This window comes from Centropristis striata, chromosome 4 (genome assembly GCF_030273125.1).
Source record: "Centropristis striata isolate RG_2023a ecotype Rhode Island chromosome 4, C.striata_1.0, whole genome shotgun sequence".
Classification (NCBI taxonomy): domain Eukaryota; kingdom Metazoa; phylum Chordata; class Actinopteri; order Perciformes; family Serranidae; genus Centropristis; species Centropristis striata.
In genome coordinates this window covers 25,377,934-25,401,978 of record NC_081520.1, presented here as the reverse complement: position 1 = coordinate 25,401,978, position 24,045 = coordinate 25,377,934, and the positions used below count along the sequence as shown (strand labels likewise).

General features: G+C 39.2%; 1 protein-coding gene across 1 annotated transcript in view; it reads right to left on the bottom strand.

The window, feature by feature from the left end:
* The window catches only part of LOC131969601 (galactosylgalactosylxylosylprotein 3-beta-glucuronosyltransferase 1), a 92,928-nt gene extending 69,500 nt beyond the window's left edge, over positions 1-23,428 (bottom strand). The window contains exon 1 of the mRNA XM_059330685.1: positions 23,175-23,428. The gene's annotated coding sequence lies outside the window, so the exon portion shown is untranslated. The remainder of the gene's footprint in view (positions 1-23,174) is intronic.
* Between the last annotated feature and the right edge of the window lie 617 nt (positions 23,429-24,045).

Sequence of the window (24,045 nt, the reverse complement as noted above, 5' to 3'; positions counted from 1 at the left end):
CTCATATCTCATATACAGTACCTTATATGTGGCCTTATACTGTCTCATACATCAACGTTTTGGACTAGAGGAAGCATATTCTATAAAAAGAAAATTACACTGAAATCATTAAGCTGCTTGAAAGCTGAGCCTGTGTATGGTTTTATTAAATAAAGGCTCTTATTAGTTATGTATCATATATCTTGCAGCTGTTGCATTGCCCTTATGTTTTTATACTGTTGCATTAGTTGCTCTGATAGAATAACTAAACATTGAAATAATGCACAGATAAAAATACATAATGCCTATTTTTTTTTAACATACTTTTACGCAAGGCACAAAGTGCATTCTAGTTTGAACTCAGTTGGATGAACTGAAAGTGCACCTTACAGAAAGTGACAGCTCATTTCCAACACCACCCTGAGTCTTCTGACTGTAACCAAAGTGTGAACAAAGCCCAATAGCAAATTCTCCCGTGTAGTTCATATTTCTAGAGAGCCTTACAAAGGGAAGGGAAATGTACCCACACTGAATTGAAAGTTGATGAGATTTTGAAAGTGGAACTTCTCAGCCGGGGCTTACATTTCAGAAGAACCAAAGGGAGAAATGTAGTGTGAAAAAAGTACTCTACACTTCCCTGTGATGCCATTCTCCTTAAAATTAAGGTTTTACATTTCTCTCTGTAAAGCAGAGTGAAGGTAATTTTACTTATGAATCAGTGTGTGATTCCACCTATTTGGTTTGGTGCAACAAAACTGATCCATATTTTTATCTCTCACCACTGAGGGGAAGATTTAGAGAGCAGGTGATGGAACAGGTCATATTCAACCAGGTGCGATGGCTACAAATGTTGTAATCTTGTCCCGAATAAAGCTGAAAAATGAAGCAAATGGTATCTGGATTTTAATTCTCTTCACACATCATAACATTCATGCTAATTTGACTTATGGTAATGTGTTAAATACAGAATTAATATCTTTTATGTGAGTTATAAAGTTTACTTTTGTTGATGTTCTGTTGTTTTTAATCAGAATTTTGTTATATTTTATGTACTACGCTGCTTGTACATTTACAACATTCATAATTTGGGGGACCCATCATGCTGTTAAATTTGTAATCCACTTAGAATAAAGAAGCTAGGTTAACTACACAGTCGCACATAAAGTTGGAATAATTTTGTTTTCAGACACAATCCTCTGTTAATTGTGGTTTCATTTTCATTGTGATATGTTTCGAAGTGAGTGATTAATCATGTTTTGAAAAGATATACACTTTATCTGTCAAGAATAAATCACATTGTCACAATCATTTCATGGAACAAGTTCCAAATATTTTATTCTAACTTTATGTTATTTGCCACACGGAAAGTTGAAGCTCCCCTTAGCCTCCCAAATAGCAAAATTCAGCACTGAGAAATAAAGCTGAGAAAAAGCAGAGGTGCCAAAATCTGCAGTTCCTCAAATGGCCACTTGAGGCTGACTTCAAAAGTGAGTCAGTCCCCATAGATCCCCGTGTTAAAATACCCAACTGTCAGCACAAATAAACAAGTTTACAGCCTAGTACAAAAAGCAGATTTGGTGTCCTTCTCCACTGAGGGACATTCATTTTTTAAAAAACTCACAACTATATTAGGGTTTAAAACACATTATGATGTTTGTAGCCACTTTGAGTGACAGCCATGCTCCACCTCACAGTAGCCACCACACTTAGCTGCTTCAAAATAGCTCTTTAGAAACTTATGGGTGCATCATGGAAACTAGTTAATGGTTTATGCAGTCTATGGTTAGCCCTGAACCAAGATGTCACTTTTTGATAATGGATGGTTACTGTGGGGCTATTCAATGGACTGCATTTATATAGCGATTTTCTCGTCTTTGACAGCACTCAAAGCTCTTTACACTACAGACAGCGCTCATTCACCCATTCACACACACATTTATACTGGTGGCAGAGGCTACCCTACAAGGTGCCACCTGACACCTTCAGGAATTCATTCACACACCGATGAACGTAGCATCGGGGCCAGCTTGGGGTCCAACAGCAACACTTTAGGTGCCTTCATATACAAATATTGCACCAATGCAATTAGCAATAACAATGTCACAACAAAAATCTCAAATAAAACTTTCTTGATTGTATCAATCTTTTCTTCTTGGTGATTCATTTTGACCAAGTAGACACAAAGGATCACTTTAAAAATTACTGTATGTGTAACTCTCAGCTGAGTTATAGCAGCAACGACAACATCCATGTTAAAGCCACATAAATAAGAGCAGGTGTGACCCATTTTATAGGCAGCCCGGTCTCATAAATAACACTCAGTAAATATACTGTACCATGGCTGATTGATTGAGTATATGTCAGTCTCGCCATGAGTCACTAATGATGGTGACACAATAAATATGTGCGGTGGACTTACAAATATTGAAAACTATTCAGAATTTCAAATTAATTCAGGGATGCCTTGGCTTTTGTTAATGCAGTAAACCAATCAGAAAATGTATCCATGTCCTATTGTATTTGTCCCTTTCTTTATCTGACCGGATCACTGAAATGTAAGATGGGTTGGACGACAACCACATCACAACAGCCACAAATAACACACAACCTATTCAACAAAACAAACAGGGATATAACAGTGTGACCCTCACACACGCACACGCACACACACACACACACACACACACACACACACACACTGCTATGAAAGGCTCTCACACACTCACAAAGGCGCACCAGGAAGCCCGATGCAGAGCGGGTGTCTTACTGATTACAAACAATATGAGACATCTCAAGGCTGCTATCCTGCTTCTCTCAGCATGGTAAATATTGTAATGTCGCTCTCGCTCTCTTTATTCCTTGATGCACTTTTCCACACAGTGTTTGGCTTTCTCTCTAAGTCTCACTCACCGTTTAGACACAAGTATAAGTTCATCTGTATTCTGTCTTTGCCTGAGCCTCCAACAGCCACTAATTATACAAGAGTTGGCAGCTCCGGCAGCCGTCTCCTCAACTAGAGAAAACCACATTTACGGTACATGTATATGTAGTCTGTTACACTAAAAAAAGGTATATATATAAAGCACACAAAGTGGCTATTTCTCTGCTCCTTTAACCAGTGACTGAACACCTTGTAATGAAAGTCACAATATGTAGAATTACTCTCCCTGTCTCGTGCACTCATCAATCAATTTTTGCAGCACTATATATAAAGATTTCAGCACTGCACAGGAATAAAACATGAGCCACACACCCAGAAATCCATATCCATTATCGTGGCATGCATGCTTTTCATTTGCAGCATGGCGTGGCGGGAGCCATATTGATTTTCATCCCTTTCCCCTGCTTTGTACATGGTGTAAAAGCTTGTTTTCCTCCTCTCTATTTGAATTCAGCATGTTAGAAACCACATTTAGACAGTACCTATCAATCACAGGTGATTATCACTGGTGCAGTGAACTCGTTGTACAGCCAGTGATCCATAGAGTCGACAGATTTTGTTTTATTTGAAAGTCATTTTCCCCAAAGGCTGTTTGATCAGTGACTTGTAAGGTGGGATTTTTCTAACTCTCCACTGAGAACATGCTAGTACTTTTGGCAAAAAAAAGTTTAATTATGAGTATTATTGCTATGTTTATTACATGTGCCAAAAAATATGGAAATCCCTCATTCGCTAATTTTAATAATAAAAGCAGTAAAGGATAATGATGTTGACTGTTGATCTTGAAATAAAGAAAACACTATTTAGGTTTTACAACAGTGGCCCTGAGAGCTTACCACACTGCAAAATGACAAAACAAAAAACATTCAAATAGGCAAAAACACAAGCAAATTAATAAAAAATGTAATTAAAACATCTTCAACAACTTGTCTACATAACTGCCTCTTGACTGTTTTTTAACCCAAAACCTTTTCTTTTTTCCCAAACGTAACCAAGTAGTTTTGGTGCCTTACCATGTCTCACAAAATGAATGTGTTTAAAACAGTTATTGCTTTATATTTCGTAAGACATACAAACCCTTCATAACAATTCATGGAGCGCTGTTTCCCAGCCAAGTGCAACACTTTTAATTATCCCCTGGAAACAGTTTCTCTTGTGTTGGGAGTTTCTTGTGACAACTGTTTTTCCAAATGCTGCGTATGTGTCGTCAAATATGCGTTTTCATGACTCATCAAGTGGGTGAAGATCTTCCTTCATTGTGTCTTTTTGCACGTGGATGCCTAATTTGCAGATTGTTTATCTAATGAATAACTCGGAGAAGCATGTAGAGCTGTTTTGAATGCAGGGCTCGTAAATTGAAAGGAAGCAGGGGTCGTTGTTGTTGTGTTTTTACTCTTTAACTATTTTATGCGTTTGGCTTTAATTAAGCCTCATTTACAGCCAGGAATCCAGCTTGCATAATAAACATGAGCCTCTCAAGTTAATTTTACAAAGGGTGTAAAAAGCATATAAAAATATTAAGACTAATGGCCATAGACGACACATGCACTCATGCACACACTAAATCCTTTGCAGCAAAAGGAAATGTCACCCTCAAAGGGCAAATCTGGAATCACATGAAAAAGAGGCCAGCCTTTTTCGTTGAAATGCTCGACTGTAGAGGAATTGCACTGACCCCCCCTGCTCCCTTGTTGCCTTCCTGCCCAAGGCTTATGATCAAACACTACGGCAAATGAATTTTTATGCAATTGGACACTGATGAAATTTTGTAGTTTCCCTCCAAGTGTTTAGTAGCACATAAACAACACAGACTCTTGCCCCTTTGTCCTCTGTGTATAAAAACAAAGAGTCAGTGCTGCCAGATTCTCCTCTCCTCCTCTCTCTCCCGTGACTGATGACTCGCTCCCTCGTGTCTTTTGGTGTGTAGACAAGACTTGAGTGACACAATCATAAAGCAATCAATTAAACCCACCTCCTAAATGTCCTTCCAGGAGTCTTCGTATTTCTCTGCTGTCATGCTTATAAAAGAGCATCACAAGGCTTAAAATTCACTTTGGTGATTCCACGTAAAAAAAAAACGTCATTGTTTGTGAAAATTAAGCGACAACTTGATCCTTTAAATTAAAACATAAAATCCAAGCAACAGCCTAGTGAAGCTAGTGAAGTGCTTTAAACCTGCTTTCTTTCCAATGGCCAGCAGGGGGCGACTCTACTTGATGCAAAAAAGTCCAATTGTAGAATGGATGAATTTTAAGAACTGGATACCAGACTCAAAGATGGCACCTATTCAGTTCAATGGAAACAAACATTTGACTTTGACAGCAGGAGGATGTTCTTTGTGTCTTTTGTGAAACCTTTGTGAAATCGTTTGTGTTTTTTTTGTGAAAAAAGCGTGAACGTGTAATTTTTAATACATTTGCATAATTGCACCAACTTGTTAAGTGCTGAAGTTGTTGTTTTTAGGCCCAACACTGTTCTTTTACCCTAGCCTTGTTGATTTATGAAGAACACAACCACAAAATGAATTATACTTGAGAGAAGAAAGGAATTGCATTTTCACTGCAGTATTATGCTCCACTACAATTAAAAGTCCTGCATTCAAAACTTACTAAAGTAAAAGTACAAAAGTACATCATCAAAATGTACTAAACGTATCAAAGTAAAAGTACTCGTTATGCAGAATGGACCCAATCAGATTGTTTTATATATTCCAAATATGTTATGAGATCATTTGCATTGATGTAAGCAGCATTTTAATTTAATAAATATAGGGCTAATTTTAACTACTTAATATACTGTTATGTGGTTTAATTTATAAAAAAGGCATAATCATTTTAAATCGATCATGTTTTTTTATGTTGAATCTCAACCAGAAAAGTAACTAAAGCTGTCAGCTAAATCTAGTGGAGTAAAAAGTACGATACTTGCCTTTAAAATGTAGTGAAGTAGAAGTAGAAGTTACATATGTAGAAATGCTCAAATAAATGACAGGTACCTCAAAATTGCACTAAAGCACAGTACTTGAGTAAATGTATTTAGTTAAATTCCACCACTGGTTAAATTGCAAGAGAACAGTTAAGAAGAAGACTTCTCCAGAGCCCTGTGCTCCCTCTCTGCCCTTGTCACTGCGTGCAGATAGGACATGCCCAACATCCCACATGGTGTCCTGCCCTGCTTATCCTCTTAGAGTCATCTTGGTGAAGCATGAAAGTTTTAATTGGTTAACCACTCCACTTGGAATATCAGTGAGTCTGTCATTAGCCAATGAGCCAAGGACTGCGGCATCTTCAGCAGTTAGTCCCTAAATTAGGCTGATGGTCATCCATGCTCGTACTGTAATTTGCTTTGTCACTAACTACAGTTAAAGGTTCCCATCTGTTAATGCAAGAATGGCTGCTACACAGCCCATGTCTTGTTTGCCTTTGACTAGAAAAAGGTTTTCGTAGCGGTGATTGTAAAACGGTAAGTACCCAACTTGTCAGATCCCATTGGTAGCATTTGATTTGAGCAGCATTGACCCTGATTGCAGTGGTGGGCGAAGCGTCTCCATGCAGCGGAAGAGGACACAGATCTGTTCTCAGCCAAAATGCGCAGCTTGGTCTTTTTCACTGGCTCTTGAATATGAGCGTGTCAATACAGCCATTGCACACGGCTGCATATGCCCCTCTGGCATGATTCCTCCCCGACTGAATCGATTCAAGCTCTGTTTATCTCATTAGCTTGTAGCGTGTAATCAATCACACAAGGGCATTTGTTTCGGGCCTCCAACCCACTGCATATTATAACTCAACTCCTATCCTCAGTGCAAACACTGTTCTGTCTACAGTTGTCTTTAACGATGACGATACGCTGAGCTGCATGTAACTGAGCACAGGCTCTTGGCAATCGTTCAAATGATCTTGTTTCAATAATGTGGTTTCAGCGGACAAAAATTACATGTGCATGAAGCATGTGCACACATACACACACCTGTACTCATTCTGACATGTTCTCATGACTCTTAGAAGAGTAATTACTGTAACTAGCTGTTCATTTTGACTAGTAGTATGTACTACTACTTTATCAAATCATAACCATTTCCCCACATTTTATGAGGTTATACCATATCAAACTTGATCACCAAATTTAAACAAAAAATGCAAAAGCAGGTATTAATGAGGTAAAAACTGGAAACAGAATCACTACAGTTCAGGTTAAAGTCAAGTGTTGAAAGCATTGCCTTTGCCTGATTCACCGGATGGCCACATACGTACGTCACCAGGAAGCACAAACAAATTATTTCTCTGACATTTAATGGAATAAACACTTTATCTGCTCAGCAAACAGAGGTTTGCAGTAGTAATTTGCCACAAATGGCTCCAGCAACATGCTTTTCCTCCGTTCCCTCTGTACTTAATAAAGACGAGGCAGACATAAACAAAACAGTCACTTGAGCCTCTCATGGGAACAAAATGACTACAATACTGATTCATTCTCACTGAAATGCTCTCAAAGTGTACTAGAGTTTTGAGAGGAGAGAATATAATCGGTCCCTCAGTGCAAAGTTCTGCTGATCTGTTAAAAACAAAATGAGACAGAGCCATTCAGAAATCATGGAAAGATTCAGTGACAGTAGCTGACAATTATGTCATTGTGTTTGGATTCTCATTTAATGGCCTATTTAAGCCCTGTTGAAGTTGTTCTGCGCTCTCGTCGAAGCCACCAGACTCCATTGACAAAAATAACAAGTTTACCTTGTAGAACATGGGAGTTGCTGGTCTACCGCTGACTCAACCGTTTAGTTTGTTTGTGTTATTGTGTGAATCCGAACTCCTTTACAACACCAAGGCCACACAATAACACAAACAAACTAAGAAATCAAGGCAGGAAGAGACCTTCAACTGCAGGGTAAACTTACTGGTTTTGTTAGTGGAGTCTAGTGGCTTTGATGAGGGCATAAATCAGCTTTAGTTCTCCCCATGTGAACTTAAACAGGGCTGTCAGACGGCAAGGTAAAGCAGTGAAAATATTCTATATATAACGTACACTTAAAACGATATTATTTAGTTATTTTGGGGGCTAAAATATGCATCCTTAGCTTAGCCTCCGTGTCTGTGCTCCTGCATGCTTCTCCAAACTGGAGGCATGCTGATCGCCATTGGTAATACACTGACTATGGTCAAGTACCTCATACAACCCCACTTCAATAAATCTGACCTGTCCCTTTAATATGAACGTGAAGGACATGTTGTAAGGGGGCACTAAATCCCAGTTGATACTGCTTGCATACTATGACCGCACAAGCAATTGCTAAACTTCTGCTCCAATAATTCCCACATATTCTGACCAATGTTATTATGCAGATTCATCATGTCTGTAGTCAGATGGTACAGGCAGCCTCAGTAGATGTTGCCTGAGGGGCATCACGCTGCAGCCCTCAGGTCTGTATATTAAACCTACTGGTTAGTATTTATCCTAGAGGGCTGAGGGTGGGCATCTGTCAGTGTTTCCATGTGTTGTGAAATCAAAACGTATCAATAAACCTTAAATCACTATTAGTAAAAGTCCACCTTGCCAATCTGCTTTAGCACACTTATAAAATGATTATGAAAGTGATTATGTGCATGAACAGTTTAAGCTCTTTATTTTGTATCCATATTTTACAGCTTGTTCACGGTAATTAATTCTTATAGCCAAGGAGCTCAACAAATTAATGCTGGTGCAAGGCAGGTCAGACTTGCTGCTTATTGCTTTTTTTAAACTATTAATTAAAGTCCAAAGCAGAAAGGCGATAAATGTGCATGGTAAATGCTCAGACAGGTCACAATGTTCTTTTAAACTTTTTCAAATTATTTTTTTTTTTTTTGGAAATTAGATGGATTTCTAGAGGCACAGGTAAGATGATTCTGCTCTTCAGGTGCTGGAGGGAATAAGGGTAAATATTTCATATTTCATTTCATTGCAAATTCCAAGAAAAATCTGAGTACTGCTCTGATATACTAGTGACAGCTACTCAGCATTCATGAGGGACACAGGGACACTTTGCCTTCATTACTAGTGTGACAGTGTGATTCAGAGATGCAAGACTGAGTGAGAGGTAACTGGCACCTACTGCACATGAAATGTCATGGAAGCAATGACAAGAACAATAACAACAGGCTAGCTAAGACCAGTCATCTCTCTCCTCAGCATGATGCACGACACTGTTTGGCAGCTCTGAGCTGCAGAAACGCTGACTTCTTCTACCTCTCACACACCTTAAAGTGTTTAAACTTCCACACAATTAATTTCACTATTTCTAGCCTTGACAGAAAGTTGGATGTTTGGAAACAGAAGTGAAATAGAAATGAATTCCTCTCTGCACTGACACATTTCCGTCCGTATTTATTATTAGTTGTTGGTTTTTTTTGCTGTGTTGGTATTGTTGGTCTTGGAAATGTAAATATACCCCACAAGGAAAAACAATCATCAATATTTAATCTAGAGTAATTCCCTGCTGCAAATGAGTGTTTATCCATCTCACTCAGTCAAAACAGTCACAACTGCTGCCTACATTACCTCTAGTAACTCTGAATGGCAAAACCAGACAGCCCTCTCTGTGCCAATCCTATTTCATACTGTGTAACAAGGATGATTGCACCATGGCAGAAAATGAGTTCAGCACATTCAGTGTCGATGGATAAAAAAATAAAAAAAAACTGTCATGGTTTTAATAGTGTTTCCATGGGGTAGATTAGTGAATCAGATTGGTCTCAGATCTCGAAAATCATTTACAAAATAGAAGCCATAATGCACTAAACCTGGCACTTCTTCTTTTGCACTCATCCGCTGTTTGCAGAGGTTCAGAGTTGCAGCTTACACAACAATGCTGGGCTGAGCTGCAGGGTAGAAGGTGTGCAGCTGTATTTGATTTGTTCACGCTACTTCAAACTACTTCACATCTCACAAACACCCTCAGAAATACAGTCAATCAAACAACTACATCTTAAAAGCATGACAGAAAATGCAAATGGATGGTAATTGGAAAGATAATTTGGGTCACACCCATGTGTTTGTGTTTACAGCCATTTGGTTGAAATTATACATAATGCAATGACAGAAACACTCTACACTGTCCTACTTCCTCCCACTGTGAAATGGTATGTAAGTCGAAGATGTGCACCATTCTCACTTGATAAACAACAAATAGCCATCTAAGGGCGCTTTCACAACCCAAAGTTGAATCAGTTTTAATTGAACTCTGGTGTGGTTAAATCCTTGTTACGGATTGTTTGGTTGCTTGTGAACGCTCCAATTGTACTCTGGTGGGCACCTAAGCAATTGTTCCGAGACGTTTTCCAAACGGACCCTAGTGCGGTTCCATTGCACTGTGAACGTAATCCAACAAAAATCCGACCCAATTAAAGGAAATGGACCAAAACGCAGTTGATTGTGGGCTACCTGCATGGGCATTTTGTGAAATGTACACAGATAATAGCATAAAGATGAAATCTGTGTCTTTCAGTTTCACTCTGTAAACTACCACTGAGCTAAAGATAATTTGTCATTGTAGAATTATCAACGTATTGCTCAAAATAGCAGATCGTGGTAGGCGGATTAACCCTTAATAGGGCACTCATTGAAATACTTGTAAATTCCAAATTTCAACCCTAGAGAATATTGGAGGATATTACATACTGCCAGAATGTGTAAAAAAAACAACATACAGACCCGGGGGAGGGGGGTGATATTTTGAGAAAAAAGTTTACAAGATTAAGGTGTCAAATCTACAAGAAAAAAATGTGCAGATTTATGAGATTTAAAGTGGAGAATATGTGAGAAAAAAGTTTGTTTTTTTTCCTCACTTTTGTCTCGTAAATCTGAAACTTTTTTGAGCAGATTTGCCACTTTAAATCTCTTAAATCTGCACATATTTTTCTTGTAGATTTGGCACTTTAATCTAGTAAATTTGCAACTCCCCCCCTGGTTTGTATTTTTATTTTTATTCATACTTGGCCTTAATATGCCATCATAGTCAAGTTCTCCTCGTACAAGTCCATGTCTGTTTCATTCTGAAGAGTCATCTTTTTCAAAACCAACATGGCTCAGTTCAAAATTTTGTTTCAAAACAAAACTTCTCATCTCTTCTCTGAGACATATCCTATAGCATATTCAATTCATACCTGCACTATATTTATACACTGTGTTCATATGTAAATACCTTGCACTTTACTACTCTGCACTTCTGGTTAGATGCTAAACTACATTTCATTGTCATAGTACTTGTACTCTGTTCAATGACAATAAAGTTGAATCTAATCTAATCTAATCTAATCTAATCTAATCTAATCTAATGTGGTTCTACGACCAAACAGAGTTTGTATTGTACCAAATATAGTTCTTCGTCCGATAAAGGGTTAAGGCTCGCCCTCCCTGGTTATACAGGTGCTCATTGTCTGTGGAAATAATGGATCAACACATTATTGACGACCCGGAGCCTCAACAGGAGCTCATTGTGAGAGTTTCTTTGGTCGGAACACCAGAGTAGAATACGGCCAGTATAATTAAACGTACTCGGTCTGCGCTCGGTTCCACGTTGCTTTGTTTATTTCCGTGTTTACATTCTTCACTACCAACTTTTCAACCAATAAGTAATAAGTAATAGTGGGAGTAGTTTTCCAGCCCTCTTCCTTCGCACACGCCCCTCTTCAAATCTTTTTTTAAAAATTTGGTCCACTTACATTTCTGCACTGTGAAAGTAAACCAGACTAAATAAAAAACGATCCAAATGTATTCATTTCACTCTGATTCGGACTAACCAAATGGACTTGGGTTGTGAAAGCACTAAGCATCCCCATCCAGCCTAAAGGCATAATTCAGTGATAAAAATCTGATGAATTCTTATATCTTGGTAGCATCATTATCACTCACAATGGATTCCCAGCATACATAAAGACCCTGCTTATTAACAAGGAGAGTGTCTTTTTTTTACATTGCATCTACATTTGCATAATACTCTATAAAGCAATGGCAAGTCTGTGCTGCTGTACAGTGAAATATCAAGTAAAATCCATGAAGAAAAAATCTGCACAAGTTTTCAGTCTTTCAGGCCATGTAAGTCCTCTACCAACGCAAGGCAACAGTTGGAACACACTATGGAGTCCTCCTACAGAAGACGAGGAGGTGAGGATAGCCAAGATGACCTGGAGAAAGATTTTGGCATGTTTTGTTTTTGTTTTTCCCTTATTTTGTATTACAGAGAGAAAAGTACAGCTGTCCTCCCCCAAAGAAACAGTGTTGCCAACTTGGTGACTTTCTTGCTTGATTTAGCGAATATGAACACCCTCTTATTGACTTTATTTCTAGCGATAAATATAGCAATAGCGGGAAAAGATAGAAATACGCTTTTGTAATTAATTCCCATGCATCCTGCTTAGAGTAATCACAGCACACACCAATAACAAGCTGCATAACTATACTATCATGTACTTATTTTAATCTAAACCACAACCACATAGTTTCGGTGCTGAAACCTAACCAAACTGCAGCTGTTGTACAAAGTTAACCACATTTTTAAAACTGCCTTGATTACATTTAAGTAGAAGGATGCGTAGATCTCCTTAGGGGGAACTCTTTTGTGGTTGGTATTACAGGGCAGGAAACAAACAACCAATGTGGTCAAAGGGGTGGAGCATTTTTTGCAATATTAATCCTGATGCCATAGTGTGTAATCAATCAAATGGCAGGTGATCGGAGTCATTTCTTGAATGAGGTTGATTTACACCCTAACACTAACCCTAACCAAACTTGGTGACTTTCTCGCTAGATTTAGCGACTATAAACACCCTCTTAATGACTTTATTTCTAGCGATAAATAAAAGATAGAAAAATGCTATTGTAATTAATGCCCATGCATGCTGCTCAGAGTAATAACAGCACACCAATAACAAGCTGCAAAATTATTTCATGTACTTATTTTAATCTAAACCATGAGCTTTTCCTGAACCTAACCACATAGTTTTGGTGATTGAAGCCAATTCTTGAGTGAAGTTTACACTTGAAAAAGTAGAATTATACGTGTTAGTTCGCTAGCACATATACGAAAAAGTAGAATTATCTTGTGTTTTTTGTATTTGAAAGAGATCCAGTGGCGAACTCAAGAGGGGGGCAGGAGGGGCGACCGCCCCCCCTCATGCCTCCATGGTTGAAAAATTGCGCTAAAGTGCCCTCTAGAGTGGTGAAAACGAGAGGAAGTGCCTTATTGGCTGCTCTTTACACGTGCAAAAAATTATTTGGTGCCCTCTAGTGTGCCCCTTCATATAATAAATTATGATGATGTGCCCTCTAGTGCAAGAAAATTGCCCCCAGACCCCCCTAGTTGGTTTGGTTCAATACTTTTAATTGTCAGTACCATATCATTAATTACTTTGATCTGGATCTATTAGGCTTAATGCTAATACTTTATCATACATGATGCATCATGGCTTTTAGCGTGCTGGTGGGGCTCCATGTTGTGCAGAATGTGCCCTTTTTATTTTTTCGCCCCTGCCCTTCAAACAGTCTGAGTCCGCCACTGAAGAGATCAAACAACACTTGGAAAGATGGATATTTTTACAGTGTAAACACACTTTGTGGGGTGAAAAGTTGACTAGAGCAGGACATATTCGTGTCCCCTTGTCTGTCTGCGATCCACTTTCCTCCTATTACTGCTTTTACTGATCCATTTTGTCGATCAGCATATGGTTTATTGGGTGCTACGGAGATGTTCATCTATAAATGTCACTCACTTTGAGTTTATTGTTTGTGTATTGTACTTTCTGTAACAGGACAGCCTCTTTAAGATATGATCTCTTTATTCAGTGGGATGGATATTCTTGTTACTGTGGATAGAGTGTTGTCCAGTCATTGATTCTTTTATTAGATTCTTTTATTAGATTCAACTGTTGTTTTAAATGTTTACATGGAGCAGCACCAGCTAGTGATGATCACTGGCCAGTGTTGTCTTTAAGAGGTTACTGAAATAATCTCCCAGCATGTTCATAGAGTGATCCTTTCCCCCTGCAGAGGTGGAGGGACACTTAGTTCTTGTTAAAGCTGGGGGATTTACCACAAAGCCTCGAGGATTTTCTCAAGAGGGTAATTGAGAGAGCTTGTTTGTGCCTCAAAACCAGGACTTTTTGTTGCGCCGTGTGTTTGCCATTGCCGTTGCCTAATCTGTGAGTGATTACAGCAGCTATCCCTGGAAGGAACTGGATGTTTATCAAACAGACGAAAAAAAGCATAAAATAGATTCGCTGCCAAAATCATTCATATTTGATGGACTTAGCTGTGAAAAGACTCCATTTAACATCCATTATGAACTTCAGGTTTAGGTTTTACACATTTTTCAGTAACACTTTATATGAAGACCACATTTATCATTATGTAACTTCTAGCAGTGTTCCTTAGATATTAAATAAAACATTTATGTTTTGGACAAAGTATGCATGTTTTAGCATTGAAATGCTGCTTTCCCAAGCCCTGAATTTTTTTTCGGTTTTTGGATGATGACATTGCTACATATATATCCTGCAATACCTTCAGTGGTCGGTACACAGCCAGCTGAGAAAAGCAGAGTACTGGCACAGAAGCTAAGCAATGTACTGCTGTGGATGCCACGTTAGTTTGGATCTGAGGCGGGAAGTCACACAATAACACGAACAAACTAAAGCATCGGTACACCATCAGCTCCTGTGTTCTGCTAGGTAAAATTATTACTGTTTGGTGACATTGGGGGCCACCACAAAAAGGTATTCCAAAATCAGTTTAAAGTGTATATTCCGAAAATTTCACCCCTTTGAGATCAGCTCATGGTGCTTTTAGTCATTATGTCCTGAATCTCTGGAACTTCCTACCACACGAAATAAGGTCTGCTACATCTGTGACTTCTAGAACATATCTGTTTTCATTAGCTTTTAATTAGGTTTTTAATTTCCCTTTTATTTAAATTGTATATCCTTTTAATTGAAATACATTTGCATCATACATGTTTGTTCATTTTAATGGTTTATATCTTTAATAACCTACTTCATGTTGACTGACCTTATACTGTCTGCTTTTATATTTGTATTTTTGTTTCTTTTGTTATATATATTTGCCTATTTTCTTTTGTTTGTTTTGTTTTTAATTTATTGAATCACATTGAGTCTATGCCTGTCGTATGAAATGTACTATATAAATTAACCTGGCTTGACTTTACCTTGCAGGCTTCATAGAAAGTAGGTATGTGGCAATACGTCATTTTATCACAAATCGCAATAAAAACACTCACAATAACTTTATCCTAGGGAATTTTCATTATCGAGATAATCGAGAATACCTAATGAGTTACTTGAAAAAGCTGTCTAGTTCATTACTGCATTCATTTATTTTTAATTGCTGATTATCAGGATAATATTGTTTTCTATTATATTGGTCAGTATAATCATGACATGATATTTTCATTGTGTCCCATGCCTTATAGAACGTGTTATTTTGATTTTCGAGGTCAGCTTAGATGTATTCATCACATCGTGTCTAACTAACACAGAGCTCACCCACAGTGTTCATCACCGCTGTCAGGTCACATCATCATTACGTGTACAGGGTGACGAGAAGGGAAGCCCTCTGTCATTATGTGAGATGATCATTTCAGTCTCCTGACCTGCAGACACCTACTGTTAGGCACAACATATAGTATACTAAAGCCTCACATTTCGCTCCTCCTCCCTCTGAGCGGAGCACTCGGCTGTGCCATCTCCACCACGTTGATTATAGGTTAAGCTCATTTTGCCATGAACGCAGAGTAGGCTCTTCCTGTCTGCTCTCTTATGTTATGTAATTGTAACACTCAAAGAAAATAGCTCAAGATAGGAGAGATGAACGGTTTCCTCTTTATTCTCGGTCACTGTGTGTGGCAGAATATGGTTTGACAGTGGGGGAGGTAAGGCTCGGGGGCTGGGTCAGGGGCTTCGCTTAGTGTTTATGCGTCAGTGTAGACTGTGTGTGTCTTTGTGTGCATGCATACAGTACATTGTGTGACTGCACATACTATACGCCTCCAGTAGCATCCCTGCTCCGTCTTATAATCTCCAGCAGGCCTGATGAATGTGAACACTACTGATACCACACTGCCAGCTGTCCCTAATACCTTCTTTTTTTTTCTAACGCAGTAGTTTTGCCCCCGGGGACCATGGGTAACCACAAATACACATAATGAGATTATAGAAAAAAAAAAATCATTAAGAAAAAGGGGGAAACTTATTTGAATCGTACAGCATTGCTGATTGAACCAGTAAACAGCATTACAAGCCTTAGCAGCAAATCCCTGTGAAACACAAATTATACTGTTCTTTTTATTGACACTAACTTGTTCAGCGGATGCAAAACCAGTCATCTGCTAACATCTTACAGGTCTTTATTTGCAGTAACATTTCTCTGCAAGATTTGAAACTGCTCTGTAAGTGCAGCTGTTCTAACCAGCACAATGGTTTATTTGTGGCTTAAAAAACATTTTAACTTTCATTTGTCAATGACGATATAAATGTGAAGTAGAGGTCTGCTGACTCAGTTGAACTGAAACAGCAACAACAAAAGAACAATCAGACAAAAGCGTCTCCTCTCTTGGAATGAGCAATAATTAAGAGAACGCTTTTCTAGTAGCTAGTGTCTTATCGAGTTTGACTAGGATTACAAAAGTTACAGTGTCACAAACAACAAGCAGCCTTGTAGCAATAATGTAATCATTTCTTGAAAATGTAACAATTGCACATAACCAAATAATGCAAGAATTTGACCATTAAAGTAATATAATGTCCTGTCTCAAAACGAATAATGTTATAAATGTAAAAAAGAATGTCTTTTTTCTTGGAGATGCAATGCAATCCTGCAGCTTTTGTCAACTTCCGATAGTGTCTAATCTCAGATTTCCTCACATAATGACCAATCAGCATGTGTATGGGCGGGTTTATTTTCCATTGTTAGGAATTTAGTTTAATGCATCTTTGCCTGATAACAAGGTTCCACTTGCCATCTGCTGTACATGTAAATCTACAGCACAAAAAAATTACAAACAAAAAATGCATTAAAATACAGCTTTTATCGCACTTGAAGCACTCCATCCCTTTGATTTTAATGCACTTGACTGCAACTCGTATTGCTTCACTACTTCCAGGATAGCGTCCCATCCTCCTCTTATAATCCGTGGTTTTCAAACCCGATTTCCTATTTAAGTGAGTGGTGATGTCCTACATAGTGATTATCTTTGGCAACCTTTGCTGAAATTGCTGAAACAAGTCAGGATGAATTCAACAGCTACAGCAGTTTGGAGGAATTGAACATCTAATTATTCTGTGCTGCTGGTCACTCCAAGCTGCTCTGATGTACCGCGGGCAAACAAACTGCTGTCCCTGGAAGGAGAAAAGCTGCTGGAGAGAAGGCAGAGAGCCTCTGCCAGCACAAGTATGTGGAGCACAGTTTATTCTAATTCCTCTGCAGGACATTAATGAGCCAGGATAGTGGCTGTCTTAATGGGCAGCCAGACAGATTTTAAGTGCCCCGTGGAGTGTAATCCATGGAGGTACGACAGCACTGCTGCAAGGCCCGACAGATTGATCTTAGTTTCGTTTTGTTATAACTTCGCTTCTAAGCTGTTCATTAAAAAGGGCATGTGTTTTAAGCCCTTGCCTTTGGGACCACCACAGGCCATAAAGAAACCACGCAATCACATATTTTCATATAATCTAGACCTCAGTTTTGACATTGTTAATCAGACTGACTTACATTATTGAGCAAACACTGCTGTTACAAGCAACCTTTACTTATTAATAAAGATCTCACTTCCCTCTAATTTGGATTCAAATCAAAACAAGTGAAAAAGGATAGTGTAGCCTTGTAAAGGAATTTGCAGGCAGAGCTAGTAACTTCACAAATGGATAGCACTTCAAATGCCAATTATTTTTGCCTTTTCTTTTTGAAAAACAAAATGTTCTTTACTGCCTTCCTAGGTCGTAAAATGAGTAAAAGTAATTTTCTTACTAATCTTCTCCTTAAAATTCTTACGGTGTTATTTTTCCGTGAACTGAAATGCTTTGCGAAATACTGATCCTTATGAGTCATGATTCAGCCAAGCTACACTTACATGATCATACATAATAAATACTCATTGACTGCTGATATATAAAAATGAAAAAGAAAAAAAAAACACTTAAAATGGTGATTTTTTCTTGGAAATACAACAAATATTTTATGTATGTTTAAATAACCTGCATTGCTTCTAATGACCAACAGGTGGCGACTCCACTGGTTATAAAAAGTCTATGAAATTTACCCGACCTGTAATTCACTTGATTTATTACCTCAGTAAACATTTCCCTAATGACTTTATGGTGTCAATCACTTGTTTCAAGTCTTTTTAGAGTATGTTGGAGTGAGGTTTCAGTGTTTTTCACTTCCAAGATTATCTGTAACATTTTGGTCGGTTAAAAATGTCTTGTTTTGCATCCCGTTGGAGTAATGAGTAATGGAGTAATTAATGTAAAGCATGTTTCAACCGAGTACTTTTTGAGTACTTTTTGGAAAGCAGCTGAGTGTTTTGGCTATGTCCACTAATTAGTTCCCCTGCTTCTGTTCCAATACAGGTGATTTTGTAGGGGCTAAACCATGGAGTTTGAATGTGACATAAATTATTCTGCAATACTGACATGATTATTAAGTGACAATTTTGACCACAGACCGACGCGGCAAGTCCAAACAAGATGTCAAGACATCAACATGTAAGGAGAGGAGATGGTTTCTATGTTACTGTTTGTCGTGTTTGTACGCCAGGTCTTTGATTCTCTCGTCTCAGTCTGCTCTGCTTATTTCTTTTAAAAATGTTGTGGTTGTGTTGAGTTCTACTCACGTTATATCCTGCCTCAAGCGTATCCAATCAGCGTCGACTAGCGGCCTGAGTCACCTTTGCCGATATCTGGTGAAGTTGGGCGGATCTTTGGCAGATCCTATCTCCCAAGCCACACCCATAGCGGATCACCAGAGGGAAAAATACCTAATGGAAATGTGCCTAAAGACACAAGGAGTCACCCGTTCATTCTGAACAACAGATGTTTAGCACCTTGCTAACCATGCCAGCTAGCTAGCACTAGCAAATAGGTTATCGTCTGATTCATTCTGGACATGCGCTGGTTGCAACAAACGAAGATGGTACTATATCAATGTCAAGCTTTCAAAACTGGAGTCCACAAACCTATGGGTGTTATCATGGTGACTATGTCTTTCAGTGGCTCAGTTGGTAGATCGATCGCCCACTTATCAGAAGGTCGGTGGTTCGACCCCTGACAGCAGCCTACATGTCAAAGTATCCTTGGGCAAGATACTGAACCCCAAATTGCTCCAGATGAATGAAATCCTGATGGTAGCAGGTGGCACCGTTTAGGGTAGCCTTGGCCACCAGTGTGAAAGTGTGTGAATGGATGAATGACAGCGTCTAGAGTGTTAAAGCTCTTTGAGTGGTTGCAAAGACTAGAAAGCGCTATACAGTCTATTTACTATTTCATTTTTATACAGCCTCAATCACTGCACTTCTTTAGGTGTATTTTTCAAAAGAGCATATTTACAATAGCAAGACCCCCATGTAGCTGTTTGTGTGAGCATGTATGCACCCATATATGCACACACAGTTCTGTACTGTTGGTTGCTCAGCCATATAGAGTAGATCTTTTGTATGTTATGAAGGCAATGTTTTATTCTCATGACGGCTCCTTCGCCCCTCTGTTGCCTAAGGCTGGACAGCTCCATGAGTGAATCTGCAGAGAAGTTCAGTTACCTTCAAAGAGAACCCTGCACAGACATCAAACATAAATGAATTTTGCCCAGTGGAGAGGGGTTCAGAAACCTGGATCTGTGGGCTCTCAGTGTAGGTAGACATGCTTTACATGCACCCACACACTGCCCTCTGTTTTTAAACCTCCGCATCCTTGTCAATAGCTTTCAAAGCAGTTGTGTAAAGTCTAATCCTTCCTCTTGTCGGGTTTCATGCACATTATTACACTGTGCAACGATGTGTGAAATGCTGGTGAGCTATCGGTAATGAACATGTGTCCTCCACATATGGACATGCAACACCTGCATTTCTACAAGATGATGCATCTCTGTATTGGATAATTATGATAACATTTATTGCACATTGTTCCCTTCTTTTTTTTTTTTACTCTATATGAGCAAAAATGGTAAATTGTAATTCTACTTTCCATTAAGGCATTAAAAAATGTTTACTAAGACTTAATGATACTATATAATGCATTGTAGTGTAGAAACAGTATGTGTGCCCATGGAGCTTTCTTTGTCCTTCTGAGTTCCTTACATTTATTGCTTCACAATTCAGTGCTCATTATAGAGTCTCAAGCTTTATTAATTCAGAGTTATGGGTTCTTCCACTTCACAATAGCTCAGCTCTCTAGTAAAATTTCAGTTTGACCTTCTTCCAGATAGAAGATAGTTAGATAGGGCTTTTCCATCTTGATTAAAGAGATAAAATGCTGTAATAGCTGTATTTATGATAGTAACAAACCAAAGTTATTTCCATTTATGAATTATAATGGTGAATAACTACAGATAAAGAATTCATAGATTTATAATGTGCCAAACGGAAATAAATTAGAATTTATACATTTGTTACCCTGTAAGTATGCCCTATTCTATTCTATTTCATACTGTAATCTTGAGTTACAGTGGCAGAACTGCAGCAGCATTTTGTGTATGTTTGTGTGTGTGTGTGTGTGTGTGTGTGTGTGTGTGTGTGTGTGTGTGTGTGTTTCTGGCCCCTCAGCACTTTGTGTATTGTATGGCCGAGGCGAGGGGCAACTATGAACACAGAATGAAATGACAAGCAATCCGCTTCCATAAATGAGATCTGGATGTTATCTGCTGACATTGCCAGACTGACCAGAAACTAAATATATACATGGTCGGAGAGTGCAGCGCTACAGAAGCATGGTAACACCCGTGTGAGGAGCAGCTGGGAACACACACAGCTTCATTACATGTGAGTGTACTGTACAGCACAGGCTGAGAAGCGGGTGCCAGGTGTTGCTGCCATCCTGTATGTGGACTGTGGAACAGATGAGGAGCAGTTTGGAAAGGGAGAAGGAGCCGCACAAATTCAGCTGTCTATGGAGAAATCTATTTTGTGTGTTTATTGTATTTCTGTATTTCAGTGTGGATGAACAGAATCACAGCTCTGCACTCACCAAAGATTTGGTTTCATTTCCCTATATAATGTCAGTAATACATATGCACTATAATATCTATCACATAGCCAGTGCCTGGCTCATCAGCACTGATACTTCTGATTTTGTCCACATTAATACCCTTACATCACCGCATTACTGCTTCTTTGTGAAAATACATAGCTAGCTTAATGTTGAGCAAGTCTAAACATACTTATAATGCATTATAGTCTTATAACAATGTATAATCATAGCACTCATAATGCTTTAAAACAATAATCACTCTAATTAATTTTGTAATGACTTATAAGGTTATGAGGTATGAGGGTTGTATTTGATTGAGCATTTATGAGTGTTCATAACTATAATTTCAAAGTGCTATAAGCACATTATAATACATTATATGTATGTTTATACTGCATTACAGATACTGGCATCATAGAAAGTGTTGACGGAACTGAAAATTCCTTTGGTATTCCTTCTCAATATCCAATTCAATATTTAGGATATATCAAAAGTTGGTTTTATCATAGCATATTTATCAAAAGCTATATATATAGGTTATTCTAAATCAAACCAAATTACCATGATATACTAACATGAATATATCCAAGACACGTGCAATGATCATGTCATGCAACTGCTGAATAACGGTACTAGCACCTTTTTTCTCCAATTCAGTTGCTGCAAATAGCTTATGCTAATACTGAGAATTCCACAAAAAATGATAGCAACAAAGGCCTCTGACTTGTTATGTGTCCCTCTCTTAACAGTAGCTTGTCTGTGAAAATATGAGCTTGAGAGACAGCATGTTCGCCCAATATGCCTGATGTCATGATGGGTGTCAGCAGGCTGGACCAGTCAGAACTTCCAGGGAGAGTCAGGTTGACGTTTCCTGACACATGAGTAAAGACTTAGGACAGGAGCCCAGACCTTTGGCGCTGGAACAGCACTTTGCAAGATTTTCCACTGAGAAACTCCCTGCTTACTACAAACATACATATAATTAAGCACTGAACCCTGCAATATTGATATTACCAATGCAGATTCAAGACTGCTACCACTTTACTGGAGCAATACTTCCTTCTTTTTTTTTCCAAATCGTAACCACAACAGCCAAAACATGGCATCATTAGTGGACAGAAGTGGAGCACGGGTTGAAACAAAGCACTGTTGTGTTCTCTCCAGGATCAGGGAGTTGCTCATGCACCTGTGTTGGTAAAGAGACTACCACTACACTGCATCTTTTCACAAACAGCCAGGGCTTCCTAGGTAGCCTACTGTAAGTGTCAGAAATGAGAACGTACAGCCCACTTAACTTCGACTCAAGCTTTCCTTTTCTCAAGCCAGTGCCCCTTTTTTGTTCGCTCCCGTGGACAAGTTGTTATTTTCTGACTGGAAGGTAGTGTACGCTCCCCAGGGTAACCAGTGAAAGTGCTGTCAGACTTTGCTTTCAAATTGTTTTTTTTATTTTGTTCTATCCCTCAACCTCCTTTTTTTCTCCTTCTTTTGAGTCTTCATATATTTTATGTATTCCACATGGCTTTTAATGTGTACCATAGGGGGTGAAATCCATATATAGCTCATATTTTATGAATTTAATTTGCATTTATCAGCTGAACTCACTGAATTTTAACTCTAATTGGACCTTGTGCGGCTGCAGCAGCACTACTGGGCAGTTAGGAGAAAATCTCCCTCCGTCCTCCTCTGCTATCTCAGCACCCAAATGCTCATCATGGGGATTATCAGCAATTCTTTTCATCTGGCCGACACTGACTCTTCCCCCTTCCCCCGGCTCATGCTGCCTCTCTGCAGCATGCAACATGCATAGATTTTCCCTCTCACTTCCACTCTGCTGCTGCACGCAGCGACCCAGGGACAAAGATGGCAATCTCGCCTCTGCTGTTCCAAACCTGATCAGCATGGAAATTGCTTCACCTCTATCACACTGCTGTGCATGCTTTCAAAGTGCCTCTGAGATGTATACCTGACCCTGCTGACCAATCACACACAGAGCAAACAAAAGGAAGATAAAGTGGTATCATTATTTTTACCTCATTCAGAGACTTCAGCGTAAGACTGCTATTCCCAGCGCATGCGGCAGAAGGACTCCAATTCATTCTAGAAATCCTGTTTTTGTCCCTGCTGTGTGTTGTCCCCCCCTTCCTCTTCCTTGTCCCTTGCCGAAAGAGAGGCAGCAGTCAAAGCATCCCTTTCTTTTATTCTGCCGTGCCAGCTGACACCCGCCTTCATGCCTTGGATGATGGAGATGAAGAAAAAAAAGAGAAGGGAATAAAAAGCAAAGAGAGGACACAAGCTCCCAGGATTTATTTTCCTCCCTTCCCCTCTCTCCTTCTCTCCTCTCTCTCTCCTCTTCTTGCGCTCACACAAGCCGAAACAGGCGCATGAAAGGGGGGAGACGTCAGAGTGGCAGCGATGTATGTGTTTTTTGCTCCGTGGCTCTTCACCTCTTCTTTTCTCCTGCTCTGCCTCCCTCCCTTATCCACTCTTTGTATCTCTCTGTCCCTCTCTGTCTCTGTCTGTCCGCAGCTTGTTGGCTCACACAGAAGCAGGCTGCTCTGTCGTGACGGGTGACACGGCTCTATACGCGTGCAGAGACATCTGTGAATGTGCTTATGTTGGGGGACTAAAGTAGCCTCTTAGCAGAGATTGAGACCACCCTCCCCTCCTCCCTTCCAGAGATGGGCTTTCTAATGGCATGTACCATTAACGCTCGGAGCAGGGTGGGCTGCAGCACTGAAAGGAGAGAGGGGGAGAGAGAGAGAAAAAGGAGAGGGGGAGTTGCTCGGAGAGAAGGAGAGAGAGAGAGAGAGGTAGTGAAGATGTGGTCAAAGACTGAATGTGATTCCTGTTTTTTCATGTGTAATAATTAAGAAAGTGACAAAGTGTACAAGCTCTACCCTT